At 38.8% G+C, this 13,681-nt stretch overlaps 1 protein-coding gene across 1 annotated transcript in view; it reads left to right on the top strand.

The window, feature by feature from the left end:
• Positions 1 to 12,066: 12,066 nt before the first annotated feature.
• The window catches only part of tbl1xr1a (tbl1x receptor 1a), a 47,431-nt gene continuing 45,816 nt past the window's right edge, over positions 12,067 to 13,681 (top strand). The window contains exon 1 of the mRNA XM_040039875.1: positions 12,067 to 12,524. The gene's annotated coding sequence lies outside the window, so the exon portion shown is untranslated. The remainder of the gene's footprint in view (positions 12,525 to 13,681) is intronic.

Below are 13,681 nucleotides of genomic sequence, written 5' to 3'. Positions count from 1 at the left end.
TTTGTTTTTTAATGTCTCTGTAAAGCACTTTGAATCATCTTGTTGTTGAATCGTGCTATACAAATAAACTTGCCTTGCAACAACCAGAAGGACCAAAAATAATAAAAATTTGCTTAAATGTAAAATTACATTGCTTGTGAGCACACACTGCTAGCTATTTCTTTTATAAGTGTTTATATTTATTATCTGTTTTTATACAAGTAGTCATCAATAGTATTGGACAGAAAACACAAACCTCTACAGTAGTGTTTTCACAGTCACCATCTTGGTGTTTTGAAAACCGGATGAGCATGGTGTGAACCTGTTGGTGAAATTGGATTCTCATTAGATCATTAGATCAACCAACCTTTTTTGCGCCACGGACCGGTTGATGTCCGACAGTATTTTTAGGGGCCGGCCTTTAAGGTGTCGCGGATAAATACAATAAAATAAAAGCAGTACCGGTACCAAAAAAAAGAAGATTTATTCATAACACATGGGAAAAAACCCAGGGAAACCGAGCTAATGATAAAAACCGATAAGAAATCCTGAGAACCATCAATTTCACACCCGAGCCTCAACCGTGGGTTGGGGACTGCTTTATTGGACTTATCAATCACAAGTCATTTACCAATGAGGATATCCTAATTTACCCTCTATTGTGACTCTGATAATGACCGTAATTTTCAAAATGAACTTCATATTGTATTCAGTATGATTTAGACTTATCAATTGAGTCGATAAAGTCCTTAAGAAAATGTTGTGTGGGGTCAAAGAGAAAAGGATAGTTTTCCCACTGACTTTTATAAAGCCGAGCTTGCTGTTCAAACAACAAAAAGCATGAAAAACCTGGTTTAAACCATTTCTCTTAATGTATCATAAAATGAATTGCTTCTTTTTGAAAACAAGAAGTCACGTCCACGGAAGCACAAAATTGCCTATCTCGTCTTTGCAGATGATGTGGTTTTGATTGCTGCATTAAACCCTGACCTTTAGTCTGTTTCTGTCAGGTTGTGCTGAAAAGGACCCAAATGCAGATTCTGAAGCTAAACTTGATAAACAAAGACAACTTTTATTTCAATGGAGTATAAACCCATAGAAGCCTAAAACATAACAAATAAAGGGAACTGAGGCCATGTCCACACTAATATGTTTTCGTTTGAAAACGCATCTTTTCCTCTCCATTTTGGCGTTCCGTCCGCACTGAGACGGCGTTTCCAATCAAGGAAAACGGAGCGTTTTGAAAACGCTCTCCAAAGCGGATCCATTTGAAAACGCCGTTTTCGCGTCACAATGTGGACAGCAAACCCGGAGCCTTTTCGAAAACGATGACACATTTTAGTCATGTGATGCAGTCATGTGACCAAATAAACTAAGATAGCGGAGGGCATTACACGGCAGTTGATTTGTTTGCTCTCAATTTTGACAGCCCTATTAAAGATTAATATCATTTTGTACATGCTCCAGATAGATTCTCACTCGCTTTTGCACCTTTGTGCTTTTTTGTTACTCGCGGCAAAAACTCCACCTCATTGTTAGTCCATTAAAAAAACTCGTTGCTTTTCCTCAACATTTTGCCGCTACATTTCAAAAAGCCGGAAAATAAATAAACGGCAGACAGAAATGAGGCAGGTCGAATCAGCTTACGTTTCACCCTTGCGCAATACAGGAACATAACATTTTCGATTGTTTCAAACGTCGTCTCAGTGTGGATGGAAGGCCAAAATGGAGAGAAAAAGATGCGTTTGCAAACAAAAACGTATTAGTGTGGACATGGCCTCAGACTGACAAACACCTTCTCAGAGGAGGACATGGAGATGGCAACAACCGTGAAAGGTCATGAGGTGCGTTGCATAGACAGTGTGCTGATTAGAGTGAAGATTATGCCACATTTAACCAGAATAGGCCGTAGTTGTAGGTGCAGTTGTTAGAATTCTGCTGTTTTCTGATCATAGTGCCAACAATCTGTGATCTGATTCATGTTCTGAAGTCTTTTTTATTATTGGCTCCAGAAGATCAGCAAGTTTTCAGTGACGATGAAAACCCTTAAAGACACACCAGCAAACAAATATAAACCAGGTTTAACACCACAACAGTAACTCAGTTTCACTTGATGTACATGTGAGTTGTCAGTGTATCAATACACAACCAAATTCATGCATTGCTGTCTGACATTTATACATTATTCCCACAGACTGATATGACAAGCATATCCTCAATGTAAAAGATTATTCTAAATTTCTGAAACGCAGCAACAGCAACATGGGGGATGTTGACGTGAGATTGATAGAGCAACAATACAATTTTACAGCTCAGTGATCGAGGTCTTGTTTCCACATAAACACTTGATGCACTGGCTGTTAAACTCAACACATTTAAATCATCTCCTGGCACTTTTCTGTTAAACTTACACTGCTCTGAACTTTGAAAATTTCTTCAAAACATGTAGGCATATAGGAGGCACAAATGTTTAAAATTATCTTGAAAAGAAAGAGACTGCTTTTAAGTTCATTTCACATTTTAGAAATAAAGTGTTTTTGGTCTATATTTTTTTTTCGTGAACCATAATAACTGAATTTTAAATACCCAACAAACTGTAGCGAGGGCTGCATTTTTTAAATAAGCATCTAAATAAGCTTTTATGATGGACAAATGAACTGGCAGGTGAAGATGACATTTCTAGCTTTATATTTTCTTGCTATATTTTCTGTAAGAAACATTGTTCTTGGTGTCTGAGAACCCGAGAGAGAATGAGCATGAGGTTCATTCCTCTGATCAGTCAGTACAGCCTGTGGTTAAGAAGAAAATACCATGACAGGAAGTGATGGTAAGACATGGTGACATGATGTCTTAATATGTTCTATTAATGATTAAAAATCTAATATCATCTTGAACATGCTGTTGTGGGTATTCATGCATAGGGATGTCTGCAGTTAGAGCCTGTTCATATTAAAGTGCCACTTGGTCATGAAACATGGAGTACTGTCTCCTGAGAATGAAAATCTATCATATGGTTCAAGTTGTGGGTTAAAACTTGGTCTTTTATGGGTTTTTAAGTGGTAACATTTGCCATGTTTTTACTAAGCAATTCTCTTTTAAAATGGTAAGCAACACTATTATAGCTGGAATGTGACTGTGTTCTATAAAGACAGCAGTCGATTAGCCGAGTTGAGCAAAGATCACACAATCAATGTATTAGCACATCTACAGCTCCATTATTAATGGGTTAGAGCCTGTTACAAACTGCTAGGCACCCTGTTTCTCTGCTTATTCTAAGCTAATCAGGGGCTGCATGCACTTTTTTGTGAACAGCAATGACTGCAAAAATATTTCCTTGAATACAAGAAAACTCCACAGGGTACCTTTAAGATGGATTCAGACAAGTGTTCCAATACTATTTCAAGGTTGTGTCATGGTTGTGTCATATTACTACTGGAGTCATTTATACAAAATATATTTTACTCCGAGGCTACAGGGGCTTAAAAATAAACTAACACACAGCCAAACCATGCTTTACCCGGTGTGATATTAACTCTGTGTTGTGGACTTTGATGAATGCATTTGCGAGTAGGCTCCTACACACCTCTCAGCAGATACAGTAAGTGATACAGTATGTGATATGAGCCGTCACACATCATCTCTCTCCATTTTTTTCAAAGCGCTCCCCGCAGAGAAGCCCTATTTATGGAAGTCAATCATAATCTGTCATATGCCATGACTGAGTTGGAGCCTGCAGCAGGCGCTCAAGATTATCACACCATTTCAAGGCCCCGGAGCCACAGATTTAATGTATAATCCCTGTTCGCCTTATTTTCTATTATAATACAGTTACCATTATTATTTTTATGTTCCACCGGTCAGCCAAAACAATTTTTCTGAATGTGTCACCTTGGGCTCTGTGAAGCAGTGGCTGATTAATTGGGAATGTAATTGTTAAAATAATTCATATTGGAGAACAGAGGCCAGATTTAATGGTCATTTTGTACAATCGTGAAGTGGACAAGGCTATTTTTTCCCCCTTGCTTCTGGAAGTCAAACCCAGTCATAAAATACCACATTTCTTTCCCAGAAACTGTCAGGTGACTGGTACAGTATTACAGCTTGGATTGGTCTAAAATTCCTATGGTTAATTAAATTTAATTAAATTTCATTTATATAGTGCCCAGTCACAACAGTTGCTTTACCTTACTTATTGTAAGGTAAAGCACTATAATAATAGAGAGAAAACCTCAACATTCAGACAACCCCCATAAGCAAGCTCTTGGTGACAGTGGGAAGGAAGCCCTGCCTTTTGAACAGGAAGAAACCTCAGGCAGAACCAGGCTCAGGGCGGGTCAGCCATCTGTAGTTACTGGTTGGGGGGTGAGAGAAGGGCGACCATACACTTTCTTTACAGTAAAAAATCTAAACAAAGGCCTAACAACACTGTGTAGTTATTGCATTAAAATCCAGCGAACGAACCCGAATATAAGAACTGTAGAACAAACAAGAGAGATAAAAAACATTACACTGAGACTGTAAAGGTTATCTCTATGTTTCCCCATAATGCCCACAGTTTTTCTACTGACTGATAAAAACACTTTTATACACAGAATATTTTAACATAATTTAATAATATAAACACTTAGCTATAAATCATGAATAAAAAAACAGATTTGAGTAAATTAAATATTTCGTGGTACTAAGTGTAGGCTGTCAGTTGTTTACCTCAGTTGTCAATCTGCTGGGTTTCCATGTCTAGTTACTCTGAGGGAGGCTATAAAACTTTGTGAATGTAGTCCTACACGGGTTGATGAGTCAGTCGAGCTCACCTCCGTGCAGTGACAGTGATACTGTGGTGAGTTGCTGAGGATATCCTGAACTTTTCTGTCAGTTAGCACTGCTGTTTTTGCTGCTGTTAGCCAGCATTAGTAAAACTTTATTTAAAGTGGATCTGATATTATTGGCCTCAGACTCTCATACGATGTGAGAAAATAATCAGACTGTTCATCAGAGAGAAATTTTTAGGACACTAATATTAGCTAACATAATGTTAGCTTGTAACAGGCCATTGTTAGCTGTCCAGAGATTTGTCGTATGTCTAATCTATTCACAGTAAGTGAATTGAATAAGTAATTGTGACAATATTAGGGATAAATAAACACGTACATTTTCTTGCGTTAGAGCACTGACTTCAGTTCAGGAGATGAGGCTTGAGGCAATGAGGAAGATGATGACATTTATCCACATGACGGTCACACGCTCTCTTTCCTTAGTGTTTTTCCTTCTTTGGTGAAGGGAACCCTTTCTCAGATGATGCAACATAGGTATGATCCTTTGCAAGTTGAATCTGAAGTAAAATTTGCCTCCATGATTAGGAAATCCCTACGAGTTCCCTCCTCCTTTACCTTTAGGATACTGCGCATGTGGAACAGCAATGCCCTTATCTGTATTCAGTATGGTGGGATAATACGGTAGCTTCCACAAATCAGTGTGCTCTTATGTGTTTTTAATTAATTAATTATAAGTTTATGAGAATGCATATACAAAATTTTTTTTATTTAATTTTGTCAGGTTTATTTGCACACCCTATTCATATCTTCTCCTCCTCCAGCTTCTCAGATAACTTCCCTACATTTTCAACTTCCTTTCACTCAGGAGAGTCTTTAGCTGTCTGAGCTGGATTTCCTAGTTGTAAATGTTAATGTGTAAAGAGGTGAGCTGAGATCGATGAGGATATTAAACTGACCGGCTTCCCTTTGTCTTATCAGCCTGATGAGGAAGAACACACAGTGTGGACACTTTGTGTGTCATTAGCACACATAAACACACATACAAGCAAATGCATGAAAGACATGTCTTCCAATGTTTCTTCTCTCTCTCTCACACACACACTCACACACACACACACACACACTCACACACACACACACTCACACACACACACACACTCACCAGAAATAGTCATGCAGTATCTGTTTTTCTCTGTCTCCATCTCTGCTCTGCTAAATAATTTAATCACTTAAGAGCAAAAGCCAACCATGCAGTCCCAGTCTCTACCATGAAGGGTAAATTATAGCCCTGTAGGTAGAGAACAGCCATTACTGTATGGTCTATGAAGACATATTATAGAGCCACACTTTGTTGAGACCTTGTCATTGTCAAAGCACTAAATATGCCAGAGGTGGAATGACGTATTACTACTACTTTGAAGTGGATATAGTCTAACGTTGCTATGGGTTTTTAAAGGCCGATGCTGTTGTTGTTGGATGTGCCTGGCTGAAAAATGTGGCAGAAGGAAGGGCATGTTTGCTTTGAGGTTATACAGTATGTATGAGTTCTCCAGTCAGAGAGAGGGCGGGGAGAAACGAGACAATGGAAGGTGAGAACACAAACGTGAAACCAATGCAAACATCTGTACACAAGGTTACAGTTACACAAACATGGAACATATGTTTAAGCCTATTGCCTCTTTTCCACCAGCATGGTGTGGGTGTAAAGCCAGTTCTGCCTCAGTTCTTTTTAAGAACCAGTCCACATTTTCACTGGTCTGAGAACCAAAATGATGTCTAGAACTTAGTAGCAGAAGTTGAAGTCATTTCTATGGGAAGAAAATAATTGTGAATCTGTGGGATCCATATGCTTATCATTCTTGAAATCCTTTTGGTAGCTCCTCCCACATTCACTACGTTTCGGGGCACTGAAGGACACCTTACAAGCAATTGAATACCAAAATCACAGTATGCATAAAATAAGTCAATAAAGTATAGAATTAAAAAAAAAACAGCATCAAATAGAATAGGCAAGCTTAAAAAGATGTCTTTTAAGACAGACTTTAAAGACGGAGAAGAAATCAATATTGTAAATGTGATGCGGGGGAGAGATCCAAAGACAAGTGGCCAATCAGCTGGAAGCGCTAAAGCCTATGATGGCAAGCGGGTAGTATAATGAGAGTAAGATAAGAGGAGGATCTCAGAGTATGGAAAGGAGTGGCAATGTGCAGAAGATCAAAGAGATATGAAGGTGTGAGAGTATGGAAAGACTTGAAAGGAAACGAGTAATATGTTCTAGGGAATGGCTTCTAGTAACATTATGAGCAGCTACATTTTGAAGCAGCTGAAGCCTATTGAGAAGTTTGTGTGGTAAGCCAGAGAGGATAGAATTACAATAATCAATATGAGTGTAGCCAGAGCATGTACAAGAATAGCAGTGCAGTTAGCTGTAAGAAACGGCGTAGATTTTTACGTGACTGGAAAAATGCAGACTGAGTGATATTATTGATGTGTCAAAATTTAAGGTGCTAGAAAACAACACCTAAACTCCTAACCTGAGAGGAAGGAGAGATTCAAGAATTGTAAATACACAGAGAGAATTTACGCATTTATCCTAAACATTTTTAGTACGTAACCTAACCTAATGGGAGAGTGGAATTAGGCTTAGTGGACGGGTAGAGCTGTGTGTCATCAGCATAAGTGCACGACAAACCTAAACATGTGACCTCGGGTGAATGGTAAGTAAAAAAAAAAAAGGAGCAGTGTGACAGAGGCTTAGGGAACCTCACTGACAACTGGACAAGCTTATAATCAAAAAATTTTTAAAGTATAAATATTTGCAATTTTTTGTATTTTAGTTTCTTTTAGCTGGTTTAATTCAGCATAATAAGTCTAAAAACTTCTAACAGGCTCACAAAAAAGCACAGGTTTATTGACTAACTAGCTACAGCCCTGTCTCCTTGATGCCTTCCTATGCATCAAAAACGCAGTAGATTTTAAAATGAAATGTAAATACAAGCAGTTTAAGATTCCCTTTAACAAGTCAGGAAACATGAATAAATGTGTGGCTTTGTATTGTCTCAACACCAATATCTTAACATGTTATGGCCAATGATTATGTAGCACCTAAATGTTATTGACATATTTTAGTTGTATATACAGGCAAGTTCTAGCAAACAGGGTCACTGTTGAGTAAAGTGAAGCTTTCATCATTTAAACAAAGACCTGAATCATATTATAAAGCCAAGGGAAGCTTGAGCTTATAATAATAACTGGTTTTAGAACAAATATTTGCTGTAGCAGCTAAAAGCCAATAAAATCCATACCAACTATTATGTTGCCAGAGGTAAACCTATTAAAGAGACAGAATGGAAAGACACATGATCAGTGTCAGGTGTTCTGTTCCCAGTCTGGGAAGCATTTACCTGCAGGTCTATTTGAGGTGTATGTCCAATTAGACCTGATAGAAGCCCCAAAAAACTGGGAGGAAAGAGATGTCTTGATATTTAACTTCATTAAAGGAGACATGATCAAAAAAGTGCATTAGGAGTGGAGTGTAATTCACCATTTTCCAGCTGAGAGTTGGAGTGATGTCAGGAGTAAAAAAAGAAAAGAAAAAGAAATTGATCAAAAACCTTTTTGAAGCTGGATTTGGGATGAAAAGAACTACACATTCAGACTCTCTCAGACTTACAGTTGCAATGGCAACTAGGCTTTCAATCCTCCCTGGCACAGCTAATGATGCTTTATATATACACATATAAGACATTCTTGCAGGTTAAGCTACTTCCCCTTTTTTTGGGGGGTTAACGAGCACTGAAAATAAAGTTCATACCACAGCAGAGATTTTCTAAAGCATCTTTTTTCAAAGGATTATTCCAGTGTCACTAGGTGTAACTCACACTGTTCCACTCCAGGTAATTCCTTTTGCTGTTGTAGCTGAGCTGCCATCGAACACCTTCTGGCCACAGTGAATGACAGAAATTCCATGTTATATGTTGGTAGGGACAAATATTAAATGGGACATTGGTATTGCTTTATTCATATCTGCTATACCTCTCCTACTCATTGCTGCAGTTCATAACACAATAAATTCAATCTACATGCAACACTCTGTCAATGCTAAACATCAGGGCGGAAGTATGCATGCACAGATCACACAGTTATTAATAACCTAACAGTGGAGCTGCTCTACTTGAGGACACATCAACACGTGGATTTTTATTTTTTAAATACTGGCATCAATTTGGTGGAAGCTTTCATTTTCACCAGCGTTCACTTCAGCTCCATTCTGCGCTCCTCGGAGTTCAAGGACACAGTCATTATTGAACACCTTTTTGTACAGGGAGGTTTGCTAAAGTTTCTTCCTCTACATGCAGCTTTTGTCAAGACTGCTTAAGCTTGCATGAAGAGAGGAGGTTTCGTAGCTTTTCAACTCACTCCGTGGAATATATTCTTAAGAATGCTGTCAGGCTGTATGTACTGCATTCACACCTCACTGAGGTCCCATCACTATGTGAGCCAGGCCGCCTCGAAGCATCGTTTTATCTGATCACCTTGCAACCACAATTCCTCTTGTGCGCATTTCCATATGCGCTGACACGTGCTTTTCTTTCTATCTGAAGCCACTAAATAGATTTCAGCACTTTAATTTGATTACTTTTCGTACTGTGACATGTCAAAATGTCTGCTGGTTGTTTACACTATTTACACTACTTGTTGTGTTTCTGTCACCCCAGCTGTTGTTGTTGTTTCGCATAAAACATAAAGGTATTAAAGTGGCGCTTACATGCTTCCTCAAATTTTGACAAGAAGGTAAATATGAGCATATTTATAGAACTATTTTTTTAACTGCCCATGAATGCAAGAGCTCTGACAGCCTAATCATTTTCAAATAAGATCCATTGAATTCTAAGGCTACACCCACTGTGGAAAATATACTTATACACAACAGAAAATGCACAAAGCTATATGACAGGGGTGTAAAGTAGGACAAAGCCATGCTTACCTCTTCTGTTGCCATTTGTTCACTGGTCACAGGCTAGACCACCCCAGTCTTAGCATATCTGATCTTCATTTTGATCCCAACTAAAGTTTTATGACTGTACCTGCCATGTTTGTAGTGGAATTTCTGCACGTGGACATGCATAAACATCTGGCTAAATACTCAAAAACCTCTTTGTGATAGTTCAATTACAGTAGGCTTTAAAAAAAAGCTTGTTTTCTGCTTCTTCACATTCACATGAAAACAAGTTTTAACAGATTATGTAAAACGGGAACAAGGAAATAAGCTCTAAAAAATATGTTGAAGATGACGTTGCCAGACGTCTAGACAATGTTGAGGCTTGTTTAAAAACTGAATGATGATAAGCTTTCTTAGGTTGTTGAAAGGTTTTCTAGAAGAATCCCTGAATTCCTGTAGCATGAATACCATACTTTCATAACTCACTCATTAGAAGTAGTGGTGGTTGGGTGCTTACTGTAGAAGGCACAGAGAAGAAGAAAACACTGAGGCAGAGTACTGCATAGAGATAATGTGATGTGGTTTTCCAGAAAGCCATTACCCTAATAGTGGTCTGCTTTGCCCCTGTGGTACTCACTTCACAGTTTGCCACAGTGGAGCTGTTTCTAAATCATTGTACCCCCCTGATTTGTTCAGCCGCTATGGGGCAGAGATGCCGTGATGTACCACTGGTGGGATAGCTTCATTTCCTCCTAAAACAAATACAAGAAAAGTCATCAAAGTCTTCAAGGGAGAACAGTGTGAAAATAATTGCACCATCAGACTTGCAGGGCCCCTCTTGTACTACAAAACTCTCCAGGCATGTGAAAGGGAGGGTGAAGAAAAAACACTGACGTTCCCCCTCACCCTGTATAAAGGTCATTACCCATCCCCCACTCTTCTTGTTATAGCCACACTAAAGCTCACACTACACAGCACCCCAGGGCTTTCTGTCTGTGTGTCTCTTTGTCTCAGCTGAGCCTTATCTGTGTGTGTGTGTGCATGCTGATGAGCATATGCTTTGGGGTAATACATACATGAGTTGCTGTCTGTTTTTCACAGTTTATGTCTGCAGAATACACATCAGTTTGCGTCTGCTCATGCCTCTCCTTATAGGATGAATTTACATGAGAAAGCCACCACCACACACTTCTCTGTCACCTCATGAATGCTACTGTGAACACATGTGGTCACATAACCCCGTTCACCTCAGTACGTCTATGTATTATCCTGAATAATACTTGATGTTGCGTTAAAAATAATGGGGTGAAATTAATAAATGTTACCAGCTGTATTTGTTATCATGTGGGCTGCTTGTTGTGTGATTTATTCAGTTTTCTTCTTACATCACAAAATCATTATATAGGAAGTAAACAACAAGCATTTTTAAATTACCTGTTAAATTAATTTACTTTGTGGTTTATGTGGGAAGTTATTTTCAACTGCAGGGTTTTAATATTGTGTGCAATCCCACAACTGGCCACTAGGATATATTAGCTAAACTCTGTGGGCCGAGCTTAAGTGTCAAAAATTCCACTTCCTGGAATGGCCACTAGAGACCAGAACTGTAGAGACTAGAAGTTTTGGTCTTCCTGTAAAACATCTACAGTGGTGCAATTAAAACAAAAATATCTATTTAAATTGTGTTAGGGCTAAAAGTTTTTTGTTTTTTCCAAATGATGCATGTGTATTTGGTGCACTTTCTTGTAGTGTTTCTGCCCAGATCTATTCACACCGTAACAAATAAATTTCCAAGCATGCAGAAGACTGAATGTCGCCTTGTGCTTATTTACATAAAATTTACATCACTCAGATCTAAGCTAACCTTCGCATGGTCATGGACGTGTACATTTTGGTATGCACCAGGGAATTGATTGTTCATTCACAGCGCCACATTCCTGCACACTCTAGTTCTGTTCTTGTGAGCAGAGTAAATATGTGCATGTGGAGCTGGTGATATTGGTTATATTTACGTTGCCTATCATCAACCGACTCCAATAGCCCTGCTTTTACTAATAATTAAGATAGTTAGCATGTGGTGTGCGAGCCAGCATTGGAAGGCTTAGTTCCAAACAACAAAAGTACATTTTGTTCCTAAAATGATGCCTGAAAATTTTAATTGTTATCGCATAAAAGAATTGTACTTTTTGTTTTTACATCGGTTTTTTTTTTGCATAGTTCCATAAATAACTAAAATGTGAGCTACAGTATATTTTTCATGTGCATAACAGCATGCCTACAGCTACACTCCAAAAATAGCTACGTAGTAATAACAGTCTACTACTGAGCAACATAAACGGATAATTAATTTTAACCTAATATTTCTGAGTTGTTTTTGAGGAGTTACCGCTTACCCCCAGCCTAACTACACCATCCTTCTCCATACTGCGACACCCATTTTGATGTTTATGTGACTGGAGTGTGCTTCCTGCAGAGAGAGGAGCTCAGGCCTAGCTCATTTTCGCCTGGCAGGTCAGATGCTCTGTGTTTCAGTCTGAAGCCGTTGGCTGCTACTGAACCGTTTGGCTCTTTTCTCTACTAGCGAGCAAACCTACAATCTAGACCCAACTGTACATCCAGCTCATTTTTAAGGGGATTTATCACTATATATGCCCGTGTTTCCAAAACACATCGGTCATTGGGGATTCCTAGCCCCGCTTGGCCGGGTCTGAAGGCAGTTATAACGCTTTTTTCGAGGTGTAATTAGAGCTAGAAAACAACGGTGGTGGAGGAGATTCCATATTAGGAGCACAGAGGAGAAGGCACCCCCCTTGTGTGATTTGGAGCTTTTGGTGAGTGTTTACCGTCTTTCCGCTTGATTATTGCCGTTATAAATGATAACCTCGCGTAGATCGATCACGCGTGGCTGTGAACGCGAGGTTTCGCCGGGTTATTGCGCTGTTTCGTACGTTTATTTTTATAATTTTTCTCGAGTGTGGGGGATGGGCAGCCTCAGCGCGTGAGTAGGCGCGCGCGTGTCGTGTGCATGTGTTCGAAAGCAGTTCTCGCGCGTGGTTTGTGTTTGTGAGCGCGCCCTTCCTTCCTGCAACTCCTACTAGCTTTGAATGTGTGTAATAGTTTTTTTGTATTATTTAAACCCAAGTCATTAGAATATACATTTCTAAGATAATTTATATTGGATTCAACCCACAATAAATTAGATTGAATATGACATCAAACTTTTTACTTTGTCACTTAAGTTTTATTATTGTGAAGTAACTATTTTCGCCAGTTATGGTTTAATTTATTCTGTTATCTCTTACTTAACTTGGACAATTTGTGTGTTTCAACGCACTTTGTACTTGTTAAATAAGGCAGTGTGTCTATAAAACTATGAAGGGTTATGAATCAAAACTGAAACTGTTTGAGCCCAGTTAGTAGTTGTGCCAGTCTGTTGTGTTGTGCTTTACAGGCTCTTGTTTATTTTTTTGTCTGTAGCATACCTTGGATTCATAATTGTGACAAAGTTCAGGTCATAGTATTTCATCGTGTTATTTACTTTGTTACCTTTGTGCCACTTTGATTGAAAGCTTATTACAGAGCTGTGGAGCTGGTTGTTCCAAAGCCATGGATGATATGGGGGAGGGTCGAATACACACAGACAGACAGACAGACAGACAGACAGACAGAGACACACACACACACACACACACACACACACACACACACACACACACACACAGGAGGGCCACTTGCCAACCTTGCAAAGCTCAACTCAATGACACAATGTACCAGTCCCAGATAAGCCTTCACTATCTAGCAAGGAAAAGGCTGGCAATAGAGACTGTTTAGCCTTAGTTACATTTCACAGGCTAACTGGGTTAAGATATTTGTAGGCTTTAATATATATCGATATTTTTAAATGCATTTGTCATTATTTTTTTAATTGACCTGGTCCTTTCATGGGATTTTAGTTCTTTAAACATTGTAACGAATATTTAAAGTATGT

The sequence above is a fragment of the Simochromis diagramma genome, unplaced genomic scaffold (assembly GCF_900408965.1).
Source record: "Simochromis diagramma unplaced genomic scaffold, fSimDia1.1 OVJJ01000026.1, whole genome shotgun sequence".
NCBI classification, from domain to species: Eukaryota; Metazoa; Chordata; class Actinopteri; order Cichliformes; family Cichlidae; genus Simochromis; species Simochromis diagramma.
The sequence above is the reverse complement of the archived record's forward strand: the minus strand, read 5'-3'. Positions and strand labels throughout refer to the sequence as shown.